The sequence below is a fragment of the Acanthochromis polyacanthus genome, chromosome 13, assembly GCF_021347895.1.
Source record: "Acanthochromis polyacanthus isolate Apoly-LR-REF ecotype Palm Island chromosome 13, KAUST_Apoly_ChrSc, whole genome shotgun sequence".
NCBI classification, from domain to species: domain Eukaryota; kingdom Metazoa; phylum Chordata; class Actinopteri; family Pomacentridae; genus Acanthochromis; species Acanthochromis polyacanthus.
In genome coordinates, this window is record NC_067125.1 from 19,197,395 (window position 1) to 19,224,640 (window position 27,246).

At 43.3% G+C, this 27,246-nt stretch overlaps 1 protein-coding gene across 1 annotated transcript in view; it reads left to right on the forward strand.

Moving 5' to 3' along the window:
* LOC127536899 (uncharacterized) overlaps positions 1-27,246 on the forward strand; it is a 246,878-nt gene that overhangs the window by 37,679 nt on the left and 181,953 nt on the right. The gene's annotated exons all lie outside the window — the stretch shown is intronic.

Sequence of the window (27,246 nt, forward strand, 5' to 3'; positions counted from 1 at the left end):
GTAGTCCAAAGAGCAGGCACTATCAGTGAAGGAAGTCATCATTAGGCTGAAAAGGTAAAACAAACCCATCAGAGAGATAGAAAAAACATTAGGTATGGCCAAATCAACTGTTTGGTACTTTCTTAAAAAGAAAGAACCTACTGCTGAGCTCAGCAACACCAAAAGACCCAGAAGACCACAAAAAAAAATGTGGTGAATGACAGAAGTATTCTTTCCTTGGTCAAGAAAAACCCCTTCACAACAGCTGGCCAGATCAAGAACAGTCTCCAGGAGGGAGGAGTATCTGTCTCAGAGTCAACAATTAAGACAAGACTTCATCAGAGTGAATAGAGAGAATTTGCCACAAGCTGTAAACCATTGGTGAGCCTCAAAAACAGGATTAGGGTTACATGCTATTATAAGACCTGCAAATGTTCTATAACTGTTCATCGCTGTATGATGCATGCTGGTTGCATTCCTCTCTGGTTTGTGAGACCAAAACAGCTGCCAGACACTGCAGTTACTCTTCAGCAGCTGTACGGCCTTGGGGCACGATTTGAGACATCTGGCTCTGATTAAACAGCTGATTGGTTTAGATGTTGGCTCAACAATACAATGTTTGATAGAGACTATTTTATTTATTGTAGTAATTCCCAGAGATTTTGAATTTATCTGATTTTGAAGGTTGGCAGTGCATCATGGAGAAACAGTGGCTACGTTTACATGCAGTCAAAAACCCTTTCTTAACCGGAATATTAGCAATAACCCGGTTGTGTACAGCCATGTAAACACCCGCAAAAACCCGAATATGCTCATATTTCGGTTTTTAAAAACCCGAATAAGACCGCTGGCTTACTCCTTTTCTAACCCGAATATCTCGTCATATAAACGTGCATCGGAATATCCCCATAGAAAGAAACATTAATTTGCGTTCTGCGCATGTTTCATCCGAAAGGAATCTTGGTCTTTGACCCACCGGAAATACACAAGGAGAGGTAAACCGACATGGCGAAACCTACATGCGGTACCACAGCGCCACACAGCGTCAGCACAGCATCACACAACAGGAGTAACTCTGTCTGTTTAAGCATGTAAACGCGTTATTCCAAATGTTTCAGAAACCGGAATATTGACCTTAACCTGAATATTGATGGCATATAAACGTAGTCATTGAGGAAGAAGGAAGTGTCTACAGATACGGACCCGTACCCGTAGCCTCTGGCCTACGGATACGGCACTTTTGAAAGTCTCGCGAGATCCAAAGTCTCGCGAGATCTGGTGGCGTGAAAGTCTCGCGAGATCTTACGGGTACGGACCCATACCTCTAGCACAGCCGCTACGGGTATGGGTCCGTACCTCTAGCAACAACCAACTTTGTTAGCTTATAAAAGAAAAACTAGACAAGTTAGCATTTTTCTTTTGATAACTTTTGTTTGGCTGGATATTCACTATAATCTGTCCAAATATGAAGCCAGAATATTGTACGGTTTCAGAGGAGATAATATTTAAAGGGTTTTCATATTTTGGGTTATAGCGCCCCCTAGATTGAAGATGGCTCAAATCAGGCAGACAGGTTTTCATAGAGCTCGAGCCGACGAACGCGTGAGTGGTGGTTGCGTGTCTCTACGACATTCCTGTGCAGAGAGCTGAGGTTATTTGTGATTTTTGAAATTTTCGTGTCCCTAGGTGGCGCTATAGAGTTTCTTCAGAATTTGTTTTCAGAATATTGAAATTTTTGCATGACCCGACGTGCGTGCCAAATTTCATAAAAAAGTTATGCACGTTTAGGGGGTCAAATTAAGGGAAACGTGCGGGGAAGAATAATAATAATTAAAGCTGCAAGCAGCATTGGGCGGGACCTCGCCCCACCCCCCCACGCAGTCGGCAAGCAAGTGCTGTCCGAGACCGAAGATGAAAGCCAGAGGAGTTCCTCTGCCAGGATATTGTACGGTTTTGGAGGAGAAAGTGTTTAAAGGTTTTGCATAGTTTGGTGTATAGCGCCCCCTAGGTTTAACACAGCTCAAATCTGTCGACAGGTTTTTGTAGAGCTCGAGCAGACGAACGCGTGAGTTGTGGTTGCATGTCTGTACGACATTCCCCTGCGACGAGCTGAGGCCATTTGTGATTTTTGCAGTATTTGTTTCCCTAGGTGGCGCTATAGAGTTTTTCCAGATTCTTTTCAGAATATTGAAATTTTCAGGAGACTGCACCTGTGTACCAAATTTCAGCAAAATCCATGAACGTTTAGGGGTTGAAATTGAAGCGAAACATGGTTTCAGGTGAAGACAAACTTTGACAGCGTATAAAAAAAAACCTAGAGCAGTTACTGTGTTTCTTTTGATAACTTTTGCTTGGATGAATATTCACTATAATCTGTCCAAATATGAAGCCGAAATATTGTACGGTTTCGGAGGAGATAATGTTTAAAGCGTTTTCATATTTTGGGTCATAGCGCCCCCTAGATATAAGAGAGCTCAAATCCGTCTATAGGCTTTCGGAGAGCACGAGCAGACGAACGCGTGAGTGGTGGTTGCATGTCTCTACGACATTCCTGTGCGCAGAGCTGAGGTTTTTTGTGATTTATACATTTTTTTGTGTCCCTAGGTGGCGCCATAGAGTTTTTCCAGAATTTGTTTTCAGAATATTGAAATTTTCAGCAGACCGGACGTGCGAGCCAAATTTCAGCAAAATACATGCACGTTTAGGGGGTCAAATTAAGTGGAACATGGTTTCAGGTGAAGACAAACTTTGACAGCTTATAAAAGAAAAACTAGACAAGTTAGCCTTTTTCTTTTGATAACTTTTGTTTGGCTGGATATTCACTATAATCTGTCCAAATATGAAGCCGGAATACTGAACGGTTTCGGAAGAGATAATCTTTGAAAGGTTTTCATATTTTGGGTTATAGCGCCCCCTAGATTGACGATAGCTGGAATCGTTCGGACAGGTTTTCGTAGAGCTCGTGCGAGCAAACGTGCGTGCAAAATTTCATGTAAAGGTATGCACGTTTAGGGGGTCAAATTGAAGCGAAACATGGTTTCAGGTGAAGACAAAATTTGTTAGCTTATAAAAGAAAAACTAGACAAGTTAGCCTTTTTCTTTTGATAACTTTTGTTTGGCTGGATATTCACTATAATCTGTCCAAATATGAAGCCGGAATATAGTACGGTTTCGGAGGAGATAATCTTTAAAGGGTTTTCATATTTTGGGTTATAGCGCCCCCTAGATTGAAGATGGCTCAAATCGGGCAGACAGGTTTTCATAGAGCTCGAGCCGACGAACGCGTGAGTGGTGGTTGCGTGTCTCTACGACATTCCTGTGCAGAGAGCTGAGGTTATTTGTGATTTTTGAAATTTTCGTGTCCCTAGGTGGCGCTATAGAGTTTTTTCAGAATTTGTTTTCAGAATATTGAAATTTTCGCATGACCCGACGTGCGTGCAAAATTTCATATAAACTCATGCACGTTTAGGGGGTCAAATTGAAGCGAAACATGGTTTCAGGTGAAGACAAACTTTGTTAGCTTATAAAAGAAAAACTAGACAAGTTAGCCTTTTTCTTTTGATAACTTTTGTTTGGCTGGATATTCACTATAATCTGTCCAAATATGAAGCCGGAATATTGTACGGTTTCGGAGGAGATAATCTTTAAAGGGTTTTCATATTTTGGGTTATAGCGCCCCCTAGATTGAAGATGGCTCAAATCGGGCAGACAGGTTTTCGTAGAGCTCGAGCCGACGAACGCGTGAGTGGTGGTTGCGTGTCTCTACAACATTCCTGTGCAGAGAGCTGAGGTTATTTGTGATTTTTTAAATTTTCGTGTCCCTAGGTGGCGCTATAGAGTTTTTTCAGAATTTGTTTTCAGAATATTGACATTTTCGCATGACTCGACGTGCGTGCCAAATTTCATAAAAAGTTATGCACGTTTAGGGGGTCAAATTAAGGGAAACGTGCGGGGAATAATAATAATAATAATAATTAAAGCTGCAAGCAGCATTGGGCGGGACCGAGCCCCGCCACCCCACACGGTCGTCAAGCAAGTGCCGTCCGTGACCGAAGATGAAAGCCAGAGGAGTTCCTCTGCCGGAATATTCTACCGTTTTGAAGGAGATTATGTTTAAAGATTTTGCATATTTTGGTGTATAGCTCCACCTGGGTTGAAGATAGCTCAAATCCGTCGACAGGTTACCGTAGAGCTCGAGCAGACGAACGTGTGAGTGGTGGTTGCATGTCTCTACGACATTCCTGTGCGAAGAGCTGAGGTTATTTGGGATTTATACAGTTTGTTTTGTGTCCCTAGGTGGCGCCATAGAGTTTTTCCAGAATTTGTTTTCAGAATATTGAAATTTTCAGCAGACCGGACCTGCGTGCCAAATTTCAGCAAAATACATGCACTTTTACGGGGTCAAATTAAGCGAAACATGGTTTCTGGTGAAGACAAACTTTGACAGCTTATAAAACAAAAACTAGACAAGTTAGCCTTTTTCTTTTGATAACTTTTGTTTGGCTGGATATTCACTATAATCTGTGCAAATATGAATCCGAAATATTGTACGGTTTTGGAGGAGATAATCTTTAAAGGGTTTTCATATTTCAGGTAATAGCGCCCCCTAGATTGAAGATAGCTGAAATTAGTTGGACAGGTTTTCGCAGAGCTCGAGCAGATGGACGTGTGAGTGGTGGTTGCATGTCTCTACAACATTCCTGTGCGAAGAGCTGAGGTTATTTGTGATTCATGCTGTTTTTTTTGTGTCCCCAGGTGGCGCTATAGAGTTTTTCCAGAATTTGTTTCTGAAATATTGAAATTTTCAGCAGACTGAACCTGCGTACCAAGTTTCAGCAAAATACATGCACGTTTAGGGGGTCAAATTAAGCGAAACATGGTTTCAGGTAAAGACAAACTTTGACAGCTTATAAAAGAAAAATTAGACAAGTTAGCCTTTTTCTTTTGATAACTTTTGTTTGGCTGGATATTCACTATAATCTGTCCAAATATCAAGCCGGAATATTGAACGGTGTCGGAGGAGATAATCTTTGAAAGGTTTTCATATTTTGGGTTATAGCGCCCCCGAGATTGACGATAGCTGAAATCGTTCGGACAGGTTTTCGTAGAGCTCGAGCGAGCAAACGTGCGTGCAAAATTTCATATAAAGTCATGCACGTTTAGGGGGTCAAATTGAAGCAAAACATGGTTTCAGGTGAAGACAAACTTTGTTAGCTTATAAAAGAAAAACTAGACAAGTTAGCATTTTTCTTTTGATAACTTTTGTTTGGCTGGATATTCACTATAATCTGTCCAAATATGAAGCCAGAATATTGTACGGTTTCAGAGGAGATAATATTTAAAGGGTTTTCATATTTTGGGTTACAGCGCCCCCTAGATTGAAGATGGCTCAAATCAGGCAGACAGGTTTTCATAGAGCTCGAGCCGACGAACGCGTGAGTGGTGGTTGCGTGTCTCTACGACATTCCTGTGCAGAGAGCTGAGGTTATTTGTGATTTTTGAAATTTTCGTGTCCCTAGGTGGCGCTATAGAGTTTCTTCAGAATTTGTTTTCAGAATATTGAAATTTTTGCATGACCCGACGTGCGTGCCAAATTTCATAAAAAAGTTACGCACGTTTAGGGGGTCAAATTAAGGGAAACGTGCGGGGAAGAATAATAATAATTAAAGCTGCAAGCAGCATTGGGCGGGACCTCGCCCCACCCCCCCACGCAGTCGGCAAGCAAGTGCTGTCCGAGACCGAAGATGAAAGCCAGAGGAGTTCCTCTGCCAGGATATTGTACGGTTTTGGAGGAGAAAGTGTTTAAAGGTTTTGCATAGTTTGGTGTATAGCGCCCCCTAGGTTTAACATAGCTCAAATCTGTCGACAGGTTTTTGTAGAGCTCGAGCAGACGAACGCGTGAGTTGTGGTTGCATGTCTGTACGACATTCCCCTGCGACGAGCTGAGGCCATTTGTGATTTTTGCAGTATTTGTTTCCCTAGGTGGCGCTATAGAGTTTTTCCAGATTCTTTTCAGAATATTGAAATTTTCAGGAGACTGCACCTGTGTACCAAATTTCAGCAAAATCCATGAACGTTTAGGGGTTGAAATTGAAGCGAAACATGGTTTCAGGTGAAGACAAACTTTGACAGCGTATAAAAAAAAACCTAGAGCAGTTACTGTGTTTCTTTTGATAACTTTTGCTTGGATGAATATTCACTATAATCTGTCCAAATATGAAGCCGAAATATTGTACGGTTTCGGAGGAGATAATGTTTAAAGCGTTTTCATATTTTGGGTCATAGCGCCCCCTAGATATAAGAGAGCTCAAATCCGTCTATAGGCTTTCGGAGAGCACGAGCAGACGAACGCGTGAGTGGTGGTTGCATGTCTCTACGACATTCCTGTGCGCAGAGCTGAGGTTTTTTGTGATTTATACATTTTTTTGTGTCCCTAGGTGGCGCCATAGAGTTTTTCCAGAATTTGTTTTCAGAATATTGAAATTTTCAGCAGACCGGACGTGCGAGCCAAATTTCAGCAAAATACATGCACGTTTAGGGGGTCAAATTAAGTGGAACATGGTTTCAGGTGAAGACAAACTTTGACAGCTTATAAAAGAAAAACTAGACAAGTTAGCCTTTTTCTTTTGATAACTTTTGTTTGGCTGGATATTCACTATAATCTGTCCAAATATGAAGCCGGAATACTGAACGGTTTCGGAAGAGATAATCTTTGAAAGGTTTTCATATTTTGGGTTATAGCGCCCCCTAGATTGACGATAGCTGGAATCTTTCGGACAGGTTTTCGTAGAGCTCGTGCGAGCAAACGTGCGTGCAAAATTTCATGTAAAGGTATGCACGTTTAGGGGGTCAAATTGAAGCGAAACATGGTTTCAGGTGAAGACAAAATTTGTTAGCTTATAAAAGAAAAACTAGACAAGTTAGCCTTTTTCTTTTGATAACTTTTGTTTGGCTGGATATTCACTATAATCTGTCCAAATATGAAGCCGGAATATAGTACGGTTTCGGAGGAGATAATCTTTAAAGGGTTTTCATATTTTGGGTTATAGCGCCCCCTAGATTGAAGATGGCTCAAATCGGGCAGACAGGTTTTCATAGAGCTCGAGCCGACGAACGCGTGAGTGGTGGTTGCGTGTCTCTACGACATTCCTGTGCAGAGAGCTGAGGTTATTTGTGATTTTTGAAATTTTCGTGTCCCTAGGTGGCGCTATAGAGTTTTTTCAGAATTTGTTTTCAGAATATTGAAATTTTCAGCAGACCGGACCTGCGTGCCAAATTTCAGCAAAATACATGCACTTTTACGGGGTCAAATTAAGCGAAACATGGTTTCTGGTGAAGACAAACTTTGACAGCTTATAAAACAAAAACTAGACAAGTTAGCCTTTTTCTTTTGATAACTTTTGTTTGGCTGGATATTCACTATAATCTGTGCAAATATGAATCCGAAATATTGTACGGTTTCGGAGGAGATAATCTTTAAAGGGTTTTCATATTTCAGGTAATAGCGCCCCCTAGATTGAAGATAGCTGAAATTAGTTGGACAGGTTTTCGCAGAGCTCGAGCAGATGGACGTGTGAGTGGTGGTTGCATGTCTCTACAACATTCCTGTGCGAAGAGCTGAGGTTATTTGTGATTCATGCTGTTTTTTTTGTGTCCCCAGGTGGCGCTATAGAGTTTTTCCAGAATTTGTTTCTGAAATATTGAAATTTTCAGCAGACTGAACCTGCGTACCAAGTTTCAGCAAAATACATGCACGTTTAGGGGGTCAAATTAAGCGAAACATGGTTTCAGGTAAAGACAAACTTTGACAGCTTATAAAAGAAAAATTAGACAAGTTAGCCTTTTTCTTTTGATAACTTTTGTTTGGCTGGATATTCACTATAATCTGTCCAAATATCAAGCCGGAATATTGAACGGTGTCGGAGGAGATAATCTTTGAAAGGTTTTCATATTTTGGGTTATAGCGCCCCCGAGATTGACGATAGCTGAAATCGTTCGGACAGGTTTTCGTAGAGCTCGAGCGAGCAAACGTGCGTGCAAAATTTCATATAAAGTCATGCACGTTTAGGGGGTCAAATTGAAGCAAAACATGGTTTCAGGTGAAGACAAACTTTGTTAGCTTATAAAAGAAAAACTAGACAAGTTAGCATTTTTCTTTTGATAACTTTTGTTTGGCTGGATATTCACTATAATCTGTCCAAATATGAAGCCGGAATATTGTACGGATTCGGAGGAGATAATCTTTAAATGGTTTTCATATTTTGGGTTATAGCGCCCCCTAGATTGAAGATGGCTCAAATCGTGCAGACAGGTTTTCTTAGAGCTCGAGCCGACGAATGCGTGAGTGGTGGTTGCATGTCTCTACGACATTCCTGTGCAGAGAGCTGAGGTTATTTGTGATTTTTAAATTTTCGTGTCCCTAGGTGGCGCTATAGAGTTTCTTCAGAATTTGTTTTCAGAATATTGAAATTTTCGCATGACCCGACGTGCGTGCCAAATTTCATAAAAAGTTATGCACGTTTAGGGGGTCAAATTAAGGGAAACGTGCGGGGAATAATAATAATAATAATAATAATAATTAAAGCTGCAAGCAGCATTGGGCGGGACCTCGCCCCGGCCCCCCCCCACGGTTGGCAAGCAAGTGCCAACTGTGACCGAAGATGAAAGCCAGAGGAATTCCTCTGCTGGAATATTGTACAGTATAGGAGGAGATAGTGTTTAAAGGTTTTGCATATTTTGGCATATAGCACCCCCAAGGTTATCTGAAATCCGTCGACAGGTTTTCGTAGAGCTCGAGCAGACGAACGCGTGAGTTGTGGTTGCATGTCTCTACGACATTCCTGTGTGAAAAGCTGAGGCCATTTGTGATTTTTGCAGTATTTGTTTCCCTAGGTGGCGCGATAAAGTTTTTCCTGATTCTTTTCAGAATATTGAAATTTTCAGGAGACTGCACCTGTGTACCAAATTTCAGCAAAATCCATGAACGTTTAGGGGTTGAAATTGAAGCGAAACAAGGTTTCAGGTGAAGACAAACTTTGACAGCTGATTAAAAAAACAACTAGAGCAGTTTCTGTGTTTCGTTTGATAACTTTTGCTTGGATGAATATTCACTATAATCTGACCAAATATGAAGCCGAAATATTGTACGGTTTCGGAGAGATAATGTTTAAATAGTTTTCAAATTTTGGGTCATAGCGCCCCCTACGTATAAGATAGCTCAAATCCGTCTATAGACTTTCGGAGAGCACGAGCAGACGAACGCGTGAGTGGTGGTTGCATGTCTCCACGACATTCCTGTGCGCAGAGCTGAGGTTTTTTGTGATTTATACATTTTTTTGTGTCCCTAGGTGGGGCTATAGAGTTTTTCCACAATTTGTTTTCAGAATATTGAAATTTTCAGCAGACCGGACCTGCGTGCCAAATTTCAGCAAAATACATGCATGTTTAGGGGGCAAAATTGAATCGAAACATGGTTTCAGGTGAAGACAAACTTTGACAGCAAATATGAAGCCAGAATATTGTACGGTTTCGGAGGAGATAATCTTTAAAGGGTTTTCATATTTTGGGTTATAGCGTCCCCTAGATTGAAGATGGCTCAAATCGGACAGACAGGTTTTCGTCGAGCTCGAGCCGACGAACGCGTGAGTGGTGGTTGCGTGTCTCTACGACATTCCTGTGCGAAGAGCTGAGGTTATTTGTGATTTATACAGTGTTTTTGTGTCTCTAGGTGGCGCTATAGAGTTTTTCCAGAATTTGTTTTCAGAATAATGAAATTTTCAGCAGACCAGACCTGCGTGCCAAATTTCAGCAAAATACATGCATGTTTAGGGGGCAAAATTGAATCGAAACATGGTTTAAGGTGAAGACAAACTTTGACAGCTTATTAAACAGAAACTAGACAAGTTAGCCTTTTTCTTTTGATAACTTTTCTTTGGCTGGATATTCACTATAATCTGTGCAAATATGACGCCAAAATATTGTACGGTTTTGGAGGAGATAATGTTTAAAGGGTTTTCATATTTTGGGTTATAGCGCCCCTTACATTGAAGATAGCTCAAATCGGTCAGACAGGTTTTCGTAGAGCTCGAGCGGACAAACGCGTGAGTGGTGGTTGCATGTCTGTACGACATTCCTGTGCGACGAGCTGTGGATTTTTGTGTTGGCCTTGTGATTTGTTGGTGTTTGTCGTGTCCCTAGGTGGCGCTATAGAGTTTTTGCTGATTTTTTTTTCAGAATATCGAATTTTTCGCCTGACCCGACGTGCGTGCCAAATTTCATAAAAAGTTATGCACGTTTAGGGGGTCAAATTAAGTGAAACGTGCGGGGAAGAATAATAATAATAATAAAAATAAGAAACCGAGCAAATACAATAGGGTCTCGCCAGCTTCGCTGACTCGGTCCCTAATAATAATAATAATAAGAAACCGAGCAAATACAATAGGGTCTCGCCAGCTCCGCTGGCTCGGTCCCTAATAATAATAATAAGAAGAAGAAACCGAGCAAATACAATAGGGTCTCGCCAGCTCCGCTGGCCTGCTTCGCTGGCTCGGTCCCTAATTAAAGCTGCAAGCAGCATTGGGCAGGACCTCGCCCCGACCCCCGCGCGGTCGGCAAGCAAGTGCCGTCCGTGACCGAAGATGAAACCCAGAGGAGTTCCTCTGCCTCAATATTGCACGGTTTCAGAGGAGATAATGTTTAAAGGGTTTGCATATTTCAGGTTATAGCGCCCCCGAGCTTGAAGATAACTCAAATTCGTACACAGGTTTTCGTAGAGCTCGAGTAGATGAACACGTGAGTGGTGGATGCATGTCTCTACGACATTCCTGTGCCAAGAGCTGAGGCCATTTGTGACCTTTTCAGTATTTGTGTCCCTCGGTGGCGCTACAAAGTTTTTCAAGATATTTTTTGCAGAATATTGAAATTTTCAGGGGACTGCACCTGCGTCCCAAATTTCAGCAAAATACATGAACGTGTAGGGGTTGAAATTGAAGCGAAACATGGTTTCAGGTGAAGACAAACTTTGACAGCTTATAAAGGAAAAACTACACAAGTTAGTGAATCATCATCAACATGTTAAGGTTTATGTCACCACATTTGAGGTGAATCTGTGCAAGAGGCAAAGAATAATACATCAAAGTGTAAAAAATGGCATTTTCTGTTGCCAGCAGGTGGTGCTGTGACTGTGAACGTATTTCATCATATGGATCTGATCAGGGCAGGACTCTGATCATACATATAAAGTTTCAGGCAGATTGGAGCATGTTCAGGGCATTTGCACCGCACTTGAAATTTCATGGCGAAGGATCAAAATTTCAGAGGCCGCCACGGACACGCAAAGATTTTAATAACTTTGGATCATTACGGCCTCCTGTATATACTGGTCGAATTTGAGGCGAATTGGAGTTTCCCCCAAGGAGGAGTTCGCTCGAGAAAAAAATTAAAAATGGGCAAAATCTGACATTCAAGGCAAAATAGCTCACATCCTGTTGGGTTTGGAATATGGCTGTCACTGACTTTTTTGTTCAGCCTGATGTGCTGCATATGTGTACCAAATTTGGTAGCTGTAGCTGAAACATGTTGCCCGTAGGAAAGTGTAGGGGGTGCTATGGAGCGGTTTTGCCACACACCTCCACATGCCCTAAAAAATATGAAATTTTTCACCAGCTCTGATGTGTGTGCAAATTTTCATGACTTTTCGAGCATGTTCAGGCCCTGAAAAATGCAGTTCTTTTGGCAGGATAATAATAATAATAATAATAAATTAAAGCTGCAAGCAGCGTTGAACGGGTCCTCGCATCCTTGCTGGTCGGCGACCCCAAGCATTTACACCAGGCAATGCTGCGACAAAGTGTATTTAGGCTCATGGATGTAACGTGGGCTGGGTTCTGAGCACTCAGGTCAAATTTCAGACAGATTGGAGCATGTACAGGCTATTAATTCAGCACTTTGTGTCCATCCACCAGGTGGCGCTATCTGTGTGACTGTATATTGGTCGATGAAACTCATCAGGACTGGACTCTGATCAAACATGTAAAGTTTGAGGCAGATTGCAGCATGTACAGGGGATTTACACAAGACGACCTGCTTCATGGCGTAACATTAAAGTTCAGTTTGCCGCCATGGCCACGCCCTTTGAGTTTTGTGAACAATTTTCACAAATATTCAACCTGAAGGCGTGTAGTACATATTTTCCCAAATTCAGGTGTTTTGGAGTTATTGCTTGTGAGAAATCAATTGTTGAAAATGACCAAAAACACCAAAAATCTGACATTTAATTCAAAATGGCCAACTTCCTGTTGGGTTTAGAGAATGGCTCCAAGAGACTTTTTTTGTTTGCACTGACGTGCTGCACATGCATGCCAAATTTCATAGTCATAGGTGAAAGTCTGTGTGGAGGCTATTTTTTAAATGCTTTAGGGGGCACTATGGTACATGCTGTGAATGTATTTTGGCCTGTAAATGTGATCAGGACAGGACTGTGTTTAATCATGTGAGGTCTGAGGTAGATTGGAGAATGCAGAGGATAGTTAGATTGCACTTGATGTTTCATGGCGAACCATCAAAATTCTGGAGGTCGCCATGTCCACACCCTTTGACTCTGGAAGAATCTTTTAATAACTTTTGATCATAACATCGTGTTGTATACTCTGGTAAAATTTGAGGACTCTAGGAGTAAACCCCTAGGAGGAGTTCGCTCTCAAAAATTAAAAAAATAGAGAAAATTTTTCCACGTAATTCAAAATGGCGGACTTCCTGTTGAGTTTAGGGGATGGCTCCAAGAGGCTTTTTTGTGTGTCCTGGTGTGCTCTATCGGCCTCCCAAATTTTGTGGATGTAGGTGAAACATGCTGCCGGGGCTGTTTATTAAACATACTGCAGGGGGCGCTATAGCACATGCCCTGCAGAGATGAATACAGTGTTATTCCTTGAGACGACTGTGATGTGTGTGTAAATTTTAGTGAGCTGTTGAGCATTCTAAGCCTGTCAAAAAGTACTTTGTTTGTCACAAGAACAACGCGTTGGCACGGCAACAGCATTTCATCAAATATCAAAATCTTCACACTGTGGTATTGTCTGGGGGTGAAGAATCAGCTGACCAATTTTCAGAATGATATGAAAAAGTTTGGAGCAATGGTGTGTGCAAATGTAATTTCTAAACTTCTTGTTACCAATAGGTGGCGCTATGACTTTTTCTAAAATTTTCACCGTGGATGACCTCACACTGGGCCTGGTGTCCAGCACATGAAGTTTGGGGCAGATACGATTAGGATTTGCTGAGATATAAACATTTTAGTCGTCATGGCGAGACATCTAAATTCGCCGCGCCGCCACAGACACACCTTTTTATGACACGTCACCATTTTCACTGTGAATCATCATCAACATGTTAAGGTTTATTTCACCACATTTGAGGTGAATCTGAGCAAGAGACAAAGAATAATAAATCAAAGTGTAAAAAATGACATAGCCTGTTGACAGCAGGTGGCGCTCTGACTGTGAATGGATTTCATCATATGGATGTGATCAGGGCAGGACTCTGATGATACATGTAAAGTTTCAGGCAGATTGAAATATGTTCAGGGCATTTACACTGCATTTGAAATTTCATGGCGAAGGATCAAAATTCCAGAGGCCGCCACTGTAGCAATATTGCCTTATTAAACGTTAATTTAATAAGTCTGCACTCGTTGATATTTTATTACCGTAATCGGGGCACCACCCGGAGTTGAATCTACCGGGAAATTATTAATCAATCTTAATAAAAATATTATTAATGGATTGAAAAATTTGATTAGTTAGTCAGTCTAATATCTGAATGTCGAGAATCCTCGAAAAAACATTGACCCCAGTCAACACACATGAACGTAAAAGAGACTGTAATTTTGGTCTAAATGAAAGATATTTATTAACCAATATAATGATAAACACAGGAATTAATACAGTGACAAATATGGAATGAATAAATGCTGTGGGTGTATGTGTGTGGTGTAGGTGAGGGTGTGTGTGTGTGTGTGTGTAGATTATTTATGTTTGCATTTCTAATCTGAGATTATGGCACTGAGTAATCAGACCGTGAAAAACAAATATCGAGGAGTTTAACAATTTAGAATATGAACGACGGTAAGTGATCAAACGGAGTGATTAATATTAAATCAAGCTATTATTTTTGACATCAACCATTAGTTTAGATCACACGTCAGCTGGTCTTACTTTGCGTTGGAGAAGAGGGATCACACGAAGCTCAGAGACTGGGACGGGTTGCTGTGGCAACGGCCCTCGTTGAGTTCGAGAGTCGGCTCGGGAGCTGCGCTGTTTGGCTGCTATGGCAACGCTTCGTCGTCCTGTCTACTTCGAACCTCGCGTGTCCTAGGGGTCTGGCTTGACCCGGTTCGTCTGGTGGTCAGCTGGCGGTGGCGAGGGCTGAAACAGCCGGCGTCCTTCTGGGTTGATTTTGTCAAAAATAATTATTTGGAGGCTGAAGGCTCACGTTCTATTTCTGCCGGTCAGGTATAGGTGAGGGCCGAACAGACTGGAACTCTTCAGCGGGGAATGATAAAAGCGACGGAACAGAATCGAATTGGTTCCTATCAAAATTAAATCGTAAATAAAACAAAATTGTAGATCTGGTTGTTGGAGATGAGCAAAAATATCTATTCTGAACAAAAAGAAAAATTGAATAAGAAGTTGTGGCTAATAGAGTGCCAGCCTCTATAACCGCGAAGTTTGGAAAGTGGAAAAAGAACAAACAGGGCGCGCCTAAAGAAAAAGGAAGATTCGCTTAGCGTAGTTTAAGATCGTAAGGGTCGAACAAGGCGAAAAAGAGGAAGAGGGCGAACAAAGAAACGTGAAGCTTCTTATAGTTTTGGCTAGAGGAGGAGGGTACCTAGGAGTTTAGGCGCGAGTCTGACACTCTGGGGGTCCCCCTCCCTGTGGGCTCCGGATGGGAGATTAGAGCCGATCAGATAGTGAATTAAAAATATTAAAGCGCGCAAACAAAACGATCTGTTTACTCTGTCATAATCCAGGACACTACTTTTAACACAACCAAAGTGTATAACACGATAGAACATTCTAGCTACTAAAAATATGTGAGTTATTTGTTTAATCATAGGTTTGTGTACTCTATCTAATGATTATGTGGGTCACAGTGTACATAAGACAACATGGTGTACATAAGGAGGTAAAGAAACAATTTCCAACTCTTTTCGACCTGTATAAAACACAATTTTATGATTAATTTCAGTGAAATCCTTGATAATGTCATGGCATTCCGACGTCAATAGGGGGCAATGTTGAACTGTGGAAGAAATGGGTTAGGCAGACAATAAACTTTCAGAATTAACATCTCAGGACAGAAATATGCTAGAGACGTCGGAGTTGGACTAACATGTATAACAAATTATTATTTCAACTTTGATATCTTCAAAATCACAAACAAAATTTCAGAAGCACGATTTTTAGAAAGAGAGTCCTTATTGGCATCAAACAGACTGAGTGTCTTTCTGCAGCCCTCCCGGGGTGACGGAAAGGTCCTTAGATATTTATGACTCTCAGTATCTGATCGTGAGGGAGGGAGGCTGCATGGCGTCTGTGAAGATGAGTTCAGTTAATCAAAGGATAGGAACCAAAAGGGAATAAACAGTCCTTTAGATGCAAATTTAGGAAGGTGTGAAACATTTGTGTCCCCTTCCACTTCTCTGCAAGGGGTCTTAGTGTCTTTCGTGAAGGTAGGAATACAAGAAAACATGCAAATACAACAATCCATGTGAGAGTCTGAAAAAGGGGGTTTTCTCCTAGTCAGATCACAGGTCACCGTAAATGAATTTTACGAGGCTTTTGGTGAAAGGTGCAGATGTCTCTGAAGCCATAAAAATCCACTTTGGGGCTCTTAGTTTGTTTGTTTAAGCTTTCTGAGAGGAGAGAATTTTGTTTTCCTGTGAGATGATGTTCCTGTGGAATGTCTGGGGCCTCTTGAAGCTTGATGTTGAATACATACCCCCACTTTGGGAACGATGTTGCTGTCCAGGAACTTCGGTCCAACCAGATCGGGAACATCCGAGGTCGTCAGGAACACAGAGGCACAACAGGTGCTGACCTGACTATGGTTGATGTCAAATGTTAGTATACTAATAACAAAAAAAAAAAAATCTAACGGTTAGTTGGTTAGCTTCAGTACCAGCTATTATTCGATAATCTGTAAAGTGTAAGAGTTAAGATTCTAATAAAGTACATAAGACCTACGGGCTCTAGAAGAATTAAATGAAACTAAATTTATGTACATCATTTCTAAAAGGTGAGTCCCTACAGAAATGTTAAATCAGGGTTAGAATGTTATTTTAGCCAAAGGCTAGTTCGAGAATGGCGGGGTTATTGAATGCATCTTCGTTTCCTAGTTCATGATGTACTTCGATGTCATCAAGTTCTCTTGGGGTACGATCAGTTCCTAGGTTCTTGCGTTTAAAGATTCTATTGAGTCTATTGGTTTGTTGAGTTAGCTGGCACTGAAGATTCTTAGTGCGTTTCGCATAAAAGAAAGCTATACCGAAAACGACTAAGTATCCTAGGCCTACACAGATTGCTAGTACTGTATCTGGAGTCGACCAGGAGTACATCAGTGGCTGATGGGGTGTTTTTGCATGTGAGGCAATCTCTTTAAGAACGTTATCAACGGGACCCACGTCAATAACTTGAGTGCCTTCGTATTTAATTTGGTTGATGGTTTGTGAATCCAATTCTAATGTGTGTTTGTTGAAGAAATCAGAAATTTCAATTTCACTCTCGTATTGGTCAGGATGTAGATGGTAGAGGGCCAAATCACCGATATGGAAGATAGCACCTTCAGGAACATCGACCCATATGGTTTGGCTTGGTAACTCAACGCGAGAGGAGGTCTCATGTCGATCATAGGCTAGGATGGCGCTTTTGTCTGGAGAATTGACCAGCCATCGGTTACCTACGATCTCAGCGTGTGTTTCAATAATTTGGTGTCTGGGGGTCACGGTTGTAGGACACTGTGACTCCCTGGTCATGGGTTTGAGTCCACAAATTCCATCAGTATTGTCTCGTACAAATGGTTTGCTGGGACACAGGTAGTGTATGTCTTTGGTGAGGGTGCACATTCGTAAATTTGGAGCGAGATAAAGTCCGGGATTACTGTCATGATAGGCTACTACCTGTGGGGTGTGCACTTTAACGTGAGTCTCACCCTGCCAGGATCCAACATTGATTACATCTTTTAGTCGGTAAATGTTCTCATTTGCCACTATTGGGAGGTTAATGATAAAAGCCATCTCCCTAACCTCCGGATCGACATAGATAGGTACTGCACTACCTAAGGTGTATGCAAGATGAGCTTGCAAGGGGGTTACGGTGTCTCTTGTGGCTGTTGCTAAGAGGTCCTGTACTAGTGAGAGTGGGACAAGGTAAGGAGGAATCCTGCCCATTGCCAGACTGTCTACCGATGAGCTGATATCACGGAGCATGTCGGACATTAACATGGTTACCAGTTGGGTGTGAGCATAGTCAACCTGTAGAACGGATAATAAGGCGTCTACGGCACCAGTGGTTTTTAGCAGGACTTCGCTCTGAGTGTTAAGCACTAGTACGGTGCCCTGTAAGGTTTTGCGATGGTCTGTAATTGGTCGCGTTGCCGGTCCATTTGTTCCTGGATTACAGGAATTTCGGCTTGGAGTTCACCGATATGTCGTTTAACGGCGGCGATGTTCACAGCGTTAACCGCAGAGACTCCCAGACTAAATAACGAACCCAAGGCGGAAGCTGCAGTTAGTAGCGTTCCAATGAACCGTTTTTCGCGCCTATTGATACCGGTTAGTTCTGAACGGGTGATTGTAAATTTCTGTAATTGGGTTAGTACATGAGTATGTCTATTTCAGCATGGGTGATGACCTCTTTGTTCAAGCGGATTCCCGCCCATGAGGTCATCTTGGCCGTGGTGGAGACGTGTCGTTTACATACCGTCTCTGGGTGGAACCGGACAAACACTTTCTGTGTGTGCAGCCGGCAGTTTGTTATCAACAAGCCGGGATTGTCTTGTAGAACAATCCCTGAGGCGGGTCCTGGCTTCAACAACTTCAGGGTGTGCCGGGACCACAATCCATCCAAGCATCAAGATAGTGAGCAGCCAGATCATCCTATCGAAAGACATATATACAAGGTTAGGGAATCGCGGATGATCAGGCTGGTAATTAAATTTTAACCCCCACTTTGTTGTTTATGGGGTCATTAGTGATCATTAACAACGTTAGTAGGGCACTGACTGAGGACGAGTCACCTGTTCTAACTAGTTTAGAAGCGTCTCTGAGGTATTGTTTAACTTCTTCCTATTTCCGGGTCCTATGTTTGGATTCGACCGTATAACTAGTTGTCAGTTAATCTTTAGTCACTGAGGTCTGATTTTGGTCAGGGGTGTCGTTGTTCTCAGGGATGTTTGCAAGGCTCTTGTGTGGTTTGATCTGGTTTCTGTGTACCCATTTGAACTGGGGTTCTTTCCGACCTTTGCTGATCCTAATTCTGTAGACCACAGGGGAGAGTTTGTCTGTGATCATGTAGGGGCCGGACAGCGAGGGAGGAACTTCCGAGTGAGTCTGCCAGTACTTTGTTTGGCATTCCAGGTGGCTGGAAAGTTGTAGTACCAGACTTTGTCCCCCACTTGGAGTTCGCTTTGGGAAGCTTTTTGGTCGTAGTAGGCTTTTGCGCCCTTCTACACTCTTGCTGAGGTTTGTTGGGCGAAAGCGGAGGTGGCCTTCAGGTGTTCGCTTAGATCAGTCATGTATTGGTGAGTTGTGTAGGCTGTGGCCACACAGGCCTCACCTGGTTGGTAGAGCAGGTGGAGGGGAAGAGTCATTTGTCTACCCGTCATCATTTCAAAAGGCGAGACTCCAGTCGAGGTGTGTGGAGTTGCTCGGATGGCCATTAGGACCAAAGGTAGCTTGACATCCCAGTCTCTGTGGTTCGTTGCCACGTATTTCTTTAGGATGCCAACCACTGTTCGGTTGGCCCTTTCTACCTGTCCAGACGCTTGGGGGTGGTGACTGACATGAAGGTTGGCCTTTATGCCGAGCGTTTGCCAGAGTTGTTGAGTGACTTCAGCAGTGAAGTGTGTTCCCCTGTCTGAGTCAATGCGTGTGGGGAGACCGAACCGAGAGAAGATGTGGTTCATCAGTAGCACTGCAGTGGTTTGAGCGGTGTCATTTGGCGCTGGCAGGCCTTCCACCCATTTGGTGAAGGCGCATGTTACTGTCAGAAGTATTTGTTTGCCTCTGGCTGATTTGGTGAGAGCCCCACCCAGTCGATTTGGAGATCTGACCATGGAAAGGAGATGCCCCTCCGTTGTAGGGGAGCCCTGTGCGTTGCATTGGTTGGTTGGAACTGGCAACAGACCAAGCAACCTTTGATGTAGTCTGCAACGTCTTTCCGCATGTGTGGCCAATAGGCTACCTGTCGGAGTGCAGCATGAGTGGCTTCTGTTCCTCTGTGACCCGCACATGGTGAGTCATGGGCGTATGTAAGCATCACCCCTGTGGTTACGAGGCACCACGAACGCAGGTGATGTGAGTGGGTCGGAAACATAACCAGCAGGCCCATGAGCACCTTCAGCGAGGAGCGGACAGCAAAGAGGTGTTTCAAGTCGGGCACAGAGTCCGAGGTCAGAGTCCAGGAGGGTATGGGAGGCAGGATCGGTTTAGGTGGAGAACCATCATGTGGATGGCGGGGTCAACAGACTGCAAAGCAACGAGGTCAGATTCGGACCAAGCAAGGGGGACCGATCTGGGGTCCGGGGCAGGTTGGGGAGCTGCGGCTTGAGCGCGAGTCACCACACAGACGCTAGGGTGGCTGGCGGGGTGTCAAGGGTGGCTGGGGCGTCACCTAGGGCGGGTGGGAGGGTTGTCCAGGCCGGGGACGGTTGGCTCTGGCGGGACAAAGACCCACGGGGTTCCTGTGAGGGCGCCCTTCTTGGCAAGACGTCAGCCAGATCGTTAAACTCTTTGTCGGGGCCAGGGGTGCGGGAGTGACCCCTGACCTTCTTCCAGTAGAGTTGCAATGTCATGGGTAGTGACGATGTGGTCACAGGCCATGAACACTCCTTGTGTTTCACGGGCTTGCCGTTAGAGTGGCGAAAACCCATTACGGCGCCACAGAGGCAGGTGGCAGAGAAACTCAGCCGGCGTAGTTGGAGTCAGTGCAGACGAGCAGTGCCTGCACCTTGTGCGTCACGGCCATCTGAAGCAAGATCAATATGGCCGCTATTTCGGCGTACTGGGACGACTGAGGTCCCAGCTGGAAGTGCTGCGGTTGGGCATGGGGAGTCGTTGACCCAGACGACGCCTACCCAGCCTGCGGTTTGTTCGTCATGGTGGAAAGACAACCATCCACATAAGCCGTGAACATATCCTGACAGATGTTAGGGTCAAAGTAGTGGTGGTTCGGTGTAGGGAGGCCCGGTGGGTCGGCGACCGGTACGGTTGGTGAAGGGGTGTCATCAGAACACCGCTGACACTCCGCAAGTCCAGTACCCAGAGGGGTTTTCTGGTTCTGGGCGTAGCGGACCTCCATGTCGAAACTTTGCAACGCCATCAGCCAGGACGCCACGCGAGCATTAGTCACAACACCATCCCTGATTCTTTGGCTGTTCAGAAAGGTGACGGGCTGGTGATGGGTCTCAACTATCACCTTTTGTCCGCCAAGGTAGTTGGAGAAGTGTTTGACCGCCCACACCGTGGCTAACAGAGCTTTTTCACAGTCTGTGTACTTCAGTTCAGGGGCTAACAGCGTTTTACTGGCGTAGGCCACCACTCGTTTGTCCAGGTCGTGTATTTGGTACAGGCCTGAGCTCAAGCAGTGGTCAGAGAAGCCCACCTGAAGGTAGAAGTCTTTCTCGCAGTCTGGGTACGCCAGACAAGGGGCAGTACAGAGTTTGTCTTTGAGGGCCTGCATGGCACGGTCGTGTGGTTCAGACCAAACAAACGGTGCGTCTTTCTTAAGCAGGTCGGTTAAGGGTTTGCCAAGTCAGAGTAATTCTCAATGAATTGCCGTGAGTAGTTACAGACTCCAAGGAAGCTACGAAGCTCGGTGAGGTTGGTTGGTGCCTTGATATTCATGACACCTTGGACACGGTTGACCTGGGGTCGCACACCGTGCGTCCCTACTAGAAGACCAACGTAGTTCACGGAGGTCCTGCACCACTGGCATTTGGACAGCGATATCTTGGCACCAGCCTTAGTGAGTTGACCGAGGACGTGGTCAATTTCAGCCAGGTGGTGGTCGAGCATGGCGCTCCGCATCAAGACGTCGTCGACGTATATGTCGCCTAAAGCGCAAAGGAAGGTGTCACGCTGGGTTATTGGAGCAGGACGAGCAGCTTCGTCCGTAGCTCTAGCGTCAATCACACAACACTGCACTCCAGTGTTTTCGGGAGCCGTGAAAGGTAACGGTTGGCGGACTTGGGCCCAGATCTTTGAGCGTTTGAAGTCAATCAGCGGTTCCAGACGGTTGAGAAGATCCTTCCCGATGAGCAGAGGAACGTCATCAAGAGGGGACACGTAGACCGGGTGAACGAGGGTCATCGAGCCGATGGTGAATTTTACCACTGACATGGCGGTCAGTTCGGTCATGGTAGGGGCATACGGTTGCACATTCAAGGAGCACGTCTGCATTTTCAGGTTCCTGTTAGCACGCCTTGCCATAGATTGCAACCTTTGGAAAAGCGATCGTGACATCAAAGTGATGTCTGCTGCGGTGTCAAGGAGGGCTTCATGAGCAAGGACGTCTTCTAGCATGATAGACAAGTAGAACTTTCGGGCCACCCCTTTTCGATGAGGTGGCCAAGGAACTGTTGGACTGGAGGTTTAACCTGGATGGTAGCCGTGTCTTCTCTGAAGTGTTCGTCGGTGGTATCTAGCTGGACCACCAAGACTGCACTGGAAGGTTTACCGATGTCACCTTCCTGGTTAGAGTGGTCAACCGAGTTGTTTTGGTCTTCGGTGTTTGCCATAGGTTCAGGGGGTCCTTGATAGAGGTCTTCTTCAATCGGAGCCGATTGGTCGGAGGAGACGCCCGTAGGACCTGCGTTAGGAACCATGGATGCCACCGAGAATAGATCTGCCTTACCTTGTTTGTCTTTCCGCTTTCCGCTCTGTAGTTCACGAACCAGTTGCTTAATTGCCTCCAAGTCTTCTTGGGAGAGGGCAGTAGACTTACCGGTGTTGTTGTTGTCATCTTTTGGTTCGGTTTTGTGGCCTTTATCATATCGGTGGAAGTCATTATTGCGGGGTGGACCACGATGGTCAGACCGATCATAATGGTTAGGTCGGTCATATTGGTTAGGCCACCACCCTTGTGAGTGGCGTGGAGACCACCCCCGGCGGGTGTCTGAAGAAGCCTGGTTGAAAGTCGGTCTCATGTGGTCCTGGTTTTTGCCAGGCCAAGAGGGTTTGGCAGGTCTGGACTTCTGCTGACGTCCTGGAGGAGAGGACCATTTTGGTGATGACTTTGGTCGGTCAGTGTGGGGCGCCTGAGTGGTTGGCCCTTGTGACTCACTGACTGGAGCTCCTTCCAACTCTAGTGGTAACGGTTGGGTCACCTTCATGACGGCGCTTGAATCCGTCGACCTGGACTGGCTCTGTCTCTGCCTAGCGTATCCTTTATTTGCCAACTCACGTAGTTGTCGACTACTTAAGGTGCGGGGGCATGCGGAAACACCAAGGTGATGACTGGTGGTAGGGTGGAGGTTCTGGACAAAAAGAGATTTGAAATTCAAGTCTTCCTCTATTTCTGGTTCATTACGGGACCCGAAATAGGCTATACGTAGCCTGTGGTAATATTGTGGGGGTGGCTCTGAACGACCCTGCTTGATCCCAAGTGCAGCTGTCAGGCCAGTCTGTGACAGGCAGTCGCTGAACTCGACTTCTAGGGCCTGACAGAGCACGTCATAGTCAGCTCTAACGGAAGCGGGTTGGCGCTCGATAAAGCTGCTGACATCACGACTTGATGTTATCTTTATCAGATAAATTTTGTCCTCTACTGAGGCATCTGGAAATCTCCGCAAGTGGAAGTCGAGATCGTTTAAGTAGGTGCGGGTGTCGTTTGAGCCACCAAGATTTGGTTCAAAGCGAGGAATGTGCCGGGCCATCTTATCGAAATCACGGTTCATGGGTGCCCGGGAAGACTGAATACCCGAGGGCCCGGAAGACCGAGGAAGCGAGATAGGTTCAGCCTGGTCAGGGGGTGTCCTGACATCTCTTTGGCGGGTAGCAGGTTCCGGCGTAGACGCCCGAGAAGCGGACGGAGGAGGTCCCCCCTGAGTTTCGCGAGGAGGCGAGCCAAATCCCCTCCTTGTTGTGGGGTCTTTCATGGAGCGTGTTCGACTAGGTCGGTCTAATGCTAACGACTGTTCTAGTACACTTTCCATCTCAGCTATCTCTTCTACTTTGACTTTTTGGATGTCCTGTAGAGCTCTAATTTTGGCCCTATCGTCCTGTAGTTGTTGTTCAAGGTCTTCAATGTACATGCGATCAGACTGTTGGTGTTCACTGTATGTTTTGACTTGCTCTCTCAAGTCTTGGATTTCACCCAAAGCTTTGTTAAGCAGGTCTTTGGCTTTTGCATAGCCCCTGTCGGACTCTTCCAGCTGTTCTCTTGCAGCGTGCAGCTGGGTATTTTGAATATGAATGGTTTCCTGCAAGTCATCATTGTTCTTTTTCAATTGGCGTATTTCTTGGTTGTCTGACTCAGCTTTGTCACTTTTAAGTTGTATGATTTGGTTTTCTAGCTCTGCTACACGTGTGTGAACCCGTGCACTGACTTGAAGTTCTTGTTTGAGTTTTTGTATTTCTGTATTGCGAGCTTTTATAACTGTGTAGGAATTTCGTAGTTGTGCTGACAGTATTGCAGCCATGCTCCCCAAGAGCTTGGCTAAAGCCTTGTCTTTGGGTGGTTTGGTAATTGCCTCACTTATGAGACCGGCCATAGCGTTCTCAAGTGCAGTAGAATCGGCGTCCTGGACTTTGTCCATGTATCCAGGTAGCAAGTCATCAGTCAAGCCCGCTAACGCAACATCTAAATTCATTGTAGGGTCTGCGTGGGCAGATGTGTCCTTAGACATGTTTAAGAACGATAAATTTATAGAACAACAACAAAACAACTTAAACACCAAGTAGGTTGTTTAAGGAATGAGCAGGAAAATTTTTCCCCAAAGGAAAAATTGAAAAAAAATTGCAAAATCAAAAATTAAAATGTGGAATTAGATAATAAAAGAGAAAGAACAATAACAAGTGGAATTATTTACATGCAAGTTAGTTGTTATCAAAGCTTTAAGTGATTCAGTGACAAGCCTGAACCTGTGTATTTTTGTCAAAATTAAATGATTTGTTTCACCGTGCAGGATTAGCAAGCTTGATGTATTTATCAGCTGTAATTGCCCTAGGTGAAGGAAATTTAATTAAGCCTTAAGGTTAGTTAAAAGCGTTCAGCTTTGGATGCAACCTTAACTTGAACAAAGAGAGAAAAACCACAAAACGATTCAAAAATAAACATTAAGTTGCAAGCTTTGTCATGCACATTAAATGTTTGCTTAAAGATATCCAACTGATTAGTTGATGCACTAAAACAATTCACTTGACTTGTGTTCAAGTGATGAGTAAATGGTGAGAAACTCTTAAAGTCAAATAGGGTTAAAATAGCATTAAATTTTTATTATTGTATTGTTTTTTTTTCAATAGCAAGTAAAATAGACTTGAAAAAAAATTAATAAAAAAAAATAAAAATTCCAATAGTAGGCAAAGTAGAATAAAAAGAGCAATAAGATTATTGTTATTATTTTTAATAGTAGGTGACAGAAACTTTAAAAAGGTTGTTTGTTTTTGTTTTGTTTTTTTCTTAACAAGTGGTTTAAATAGAATTAGAAAATTAAAAATCTTTTTTTTCTTTTCAAGAGTGGGTTGAGTAGAATTCAAATTATTTTTATTTACTTTTTCAATGGTAGGTAAGGTAGAATTAAAATTTTAATAAAACAAATGAAGTTCTGATAGGATTGAACAGAATTTAGTCAAAAGACAATAAATTTTTTCCAATAATACGTGAAGTAGAATTAAGAAAGGAATGTAAGAAAGAGATTAATTTTTCCCGATAGGGTTGAATATAATTAAAACAAAAGAGAATAAAAATGTTTTTTTTTTTCAAATGATAAGTGAATTGTAATTGAAAAAGATTTAATGATTTTTTTTTTCAATAATAATAGGTGAGGTAGAATAAAATTCAAAAATAAGATTTCCAAAAGTGAGTCAAGTAGAACTAAAATTTAATAAGGCTTTCTTTTGTTTGTTTATTCTTTCAATAGTTGGCTAAATAGGATTAAAACAAAGAGGATTTCCTCAAACAGTGGGCCAACAATAGTTGAATAAATTCTGAAAATCGTTAATAATAGGAGTTAATTACAACAGCTCAGTTGTATATTCAAAGTCAGTTATGCTTTTCAATCAAAATGCGTTTTAATCGCTATTTATGAGCTCTCATGTGCATGCATTAGTATTCAGACAAACATGCAGCAATCAATGGAGGAAAAAAAAAATTCAGCTTTAAATGCAATAACTCAAAACAGCCAGCAGATGGTGCCACTTGCTTTGTTGTTGTTTGTGGCCAGCGGGGGTATCCCCGATATTATGGATGGGGCTGCCGGTCCAAGGCGGCTAACGCTAGTTAGCTCGGCGGCTAACGACAGAGTAGCACGGCGGCTCTCAATAAAATGACACAGTGTGTCCCAAGCGTCAATCACGAATTTTAAACCAGCTTAGATTCCGTTTCACTAAGCACTGAATGTGTGTCAGGAATGAGACACAGAGACGCTAAATCAAAGCAGCCGGTTGTCCACTCGGTTAGCTAAGCCGAGTACAATCCGGTTTCTGAATAGATCAAACGATTCGGATTCATCACAATATGGTTCAACCTTATTCAGGGCAAAATAACACTTCTGGAGCTTCAGCAGGCAAATCGTCTTTTACCAGAAGGCCTTATAATCATAAATTCAAGTCGACAAATTCTATTATAGCTCAAAGGCTAATCAAGCACAAATGGCTAAGCTACTTAGCAACACGCACAGCGGCGTCCCAGGAAACTAAATGGTACCACGAGAACAAAGCTTTCCAAAAACAGCTCAGGGAGCTAATCAAGCAATTTTAATAAGATTCAGATACAGCACGATGGCTAAATTATTCAAAACTCACGCACGGCGTCTCTAGCAACACACTGGTAAACCAGCTTTCCACAAACAGCTCAAGGCTAATCCTAACAGTTTTCATAAGATTCTGATCCAACACGATGATTAGGTTAATCAAAAAGTTACGCGCGGCGGCGTATTTCGTAATAATAATAATAAAACACAGCTTACTGCAGCTTCCACGTGCTATTTGTTTTGACACGTGACCTGTCAAACGGCGTTCCACGGCAGGGAACGTTCAGAGCACAGAGAGACGATTTAGCAACGTTTAGCAACGATATGAATCTCAAGCGAATAGAAACAGTTTCGTGCACAGAAATATGCACAATATAGCTCAAAGAAAAGACATTATGCTCACACTCGATGGTAATGAATCAGGAGTAGATGTGAATGAAGAGTTACAGTTCAATTTAACGTTCAGATGTGAGGACAGGGTATTCTTTTTCGCCTCACACGGGCGTACCAAAATATGTAGCAATATTGCCTTATTAAACGTTAATTTAATAAGTCTGCACTCGTTGATATTTATTACCGTAATCGGGGCACCACCCGGAGTTGAATCTACCGGGAAATTATTAATCAATCTTAATAAAAATATTATTAATGGATTGAAAATTTGATAGTTAGTCAGTCTAATATCTGAATGTCGAGAATCCTCGAAAAACATTGACCCCAGTCAACACACATGAACGTAAAAGAGACTGTAATTTTGGTCTAAATGAAAGATATTTATTAACCAATATAATGATAAACACAGGAATTAATACAGTGACAAATATGGAATGAATAAATGCTGTGGGTGTATGTGTGTGGTGTAGGTGCGGGTGTGTGTGTGTGTGTGTGTAGATTATTTATGTTTGCATTTCTAATCTGAGATTATGGCACTGAGTAATCAGACCGTGAAAAACAAATATCGAGGAGTTTAACAATTTAGAATATGAACGACGGTAGTGATCAAACGGAGTGATTAATATTAAATCAAGCTATTATTTTTGACATCAACCATTAGTTTAGATCACACGTCAGCTGGTCTTACTT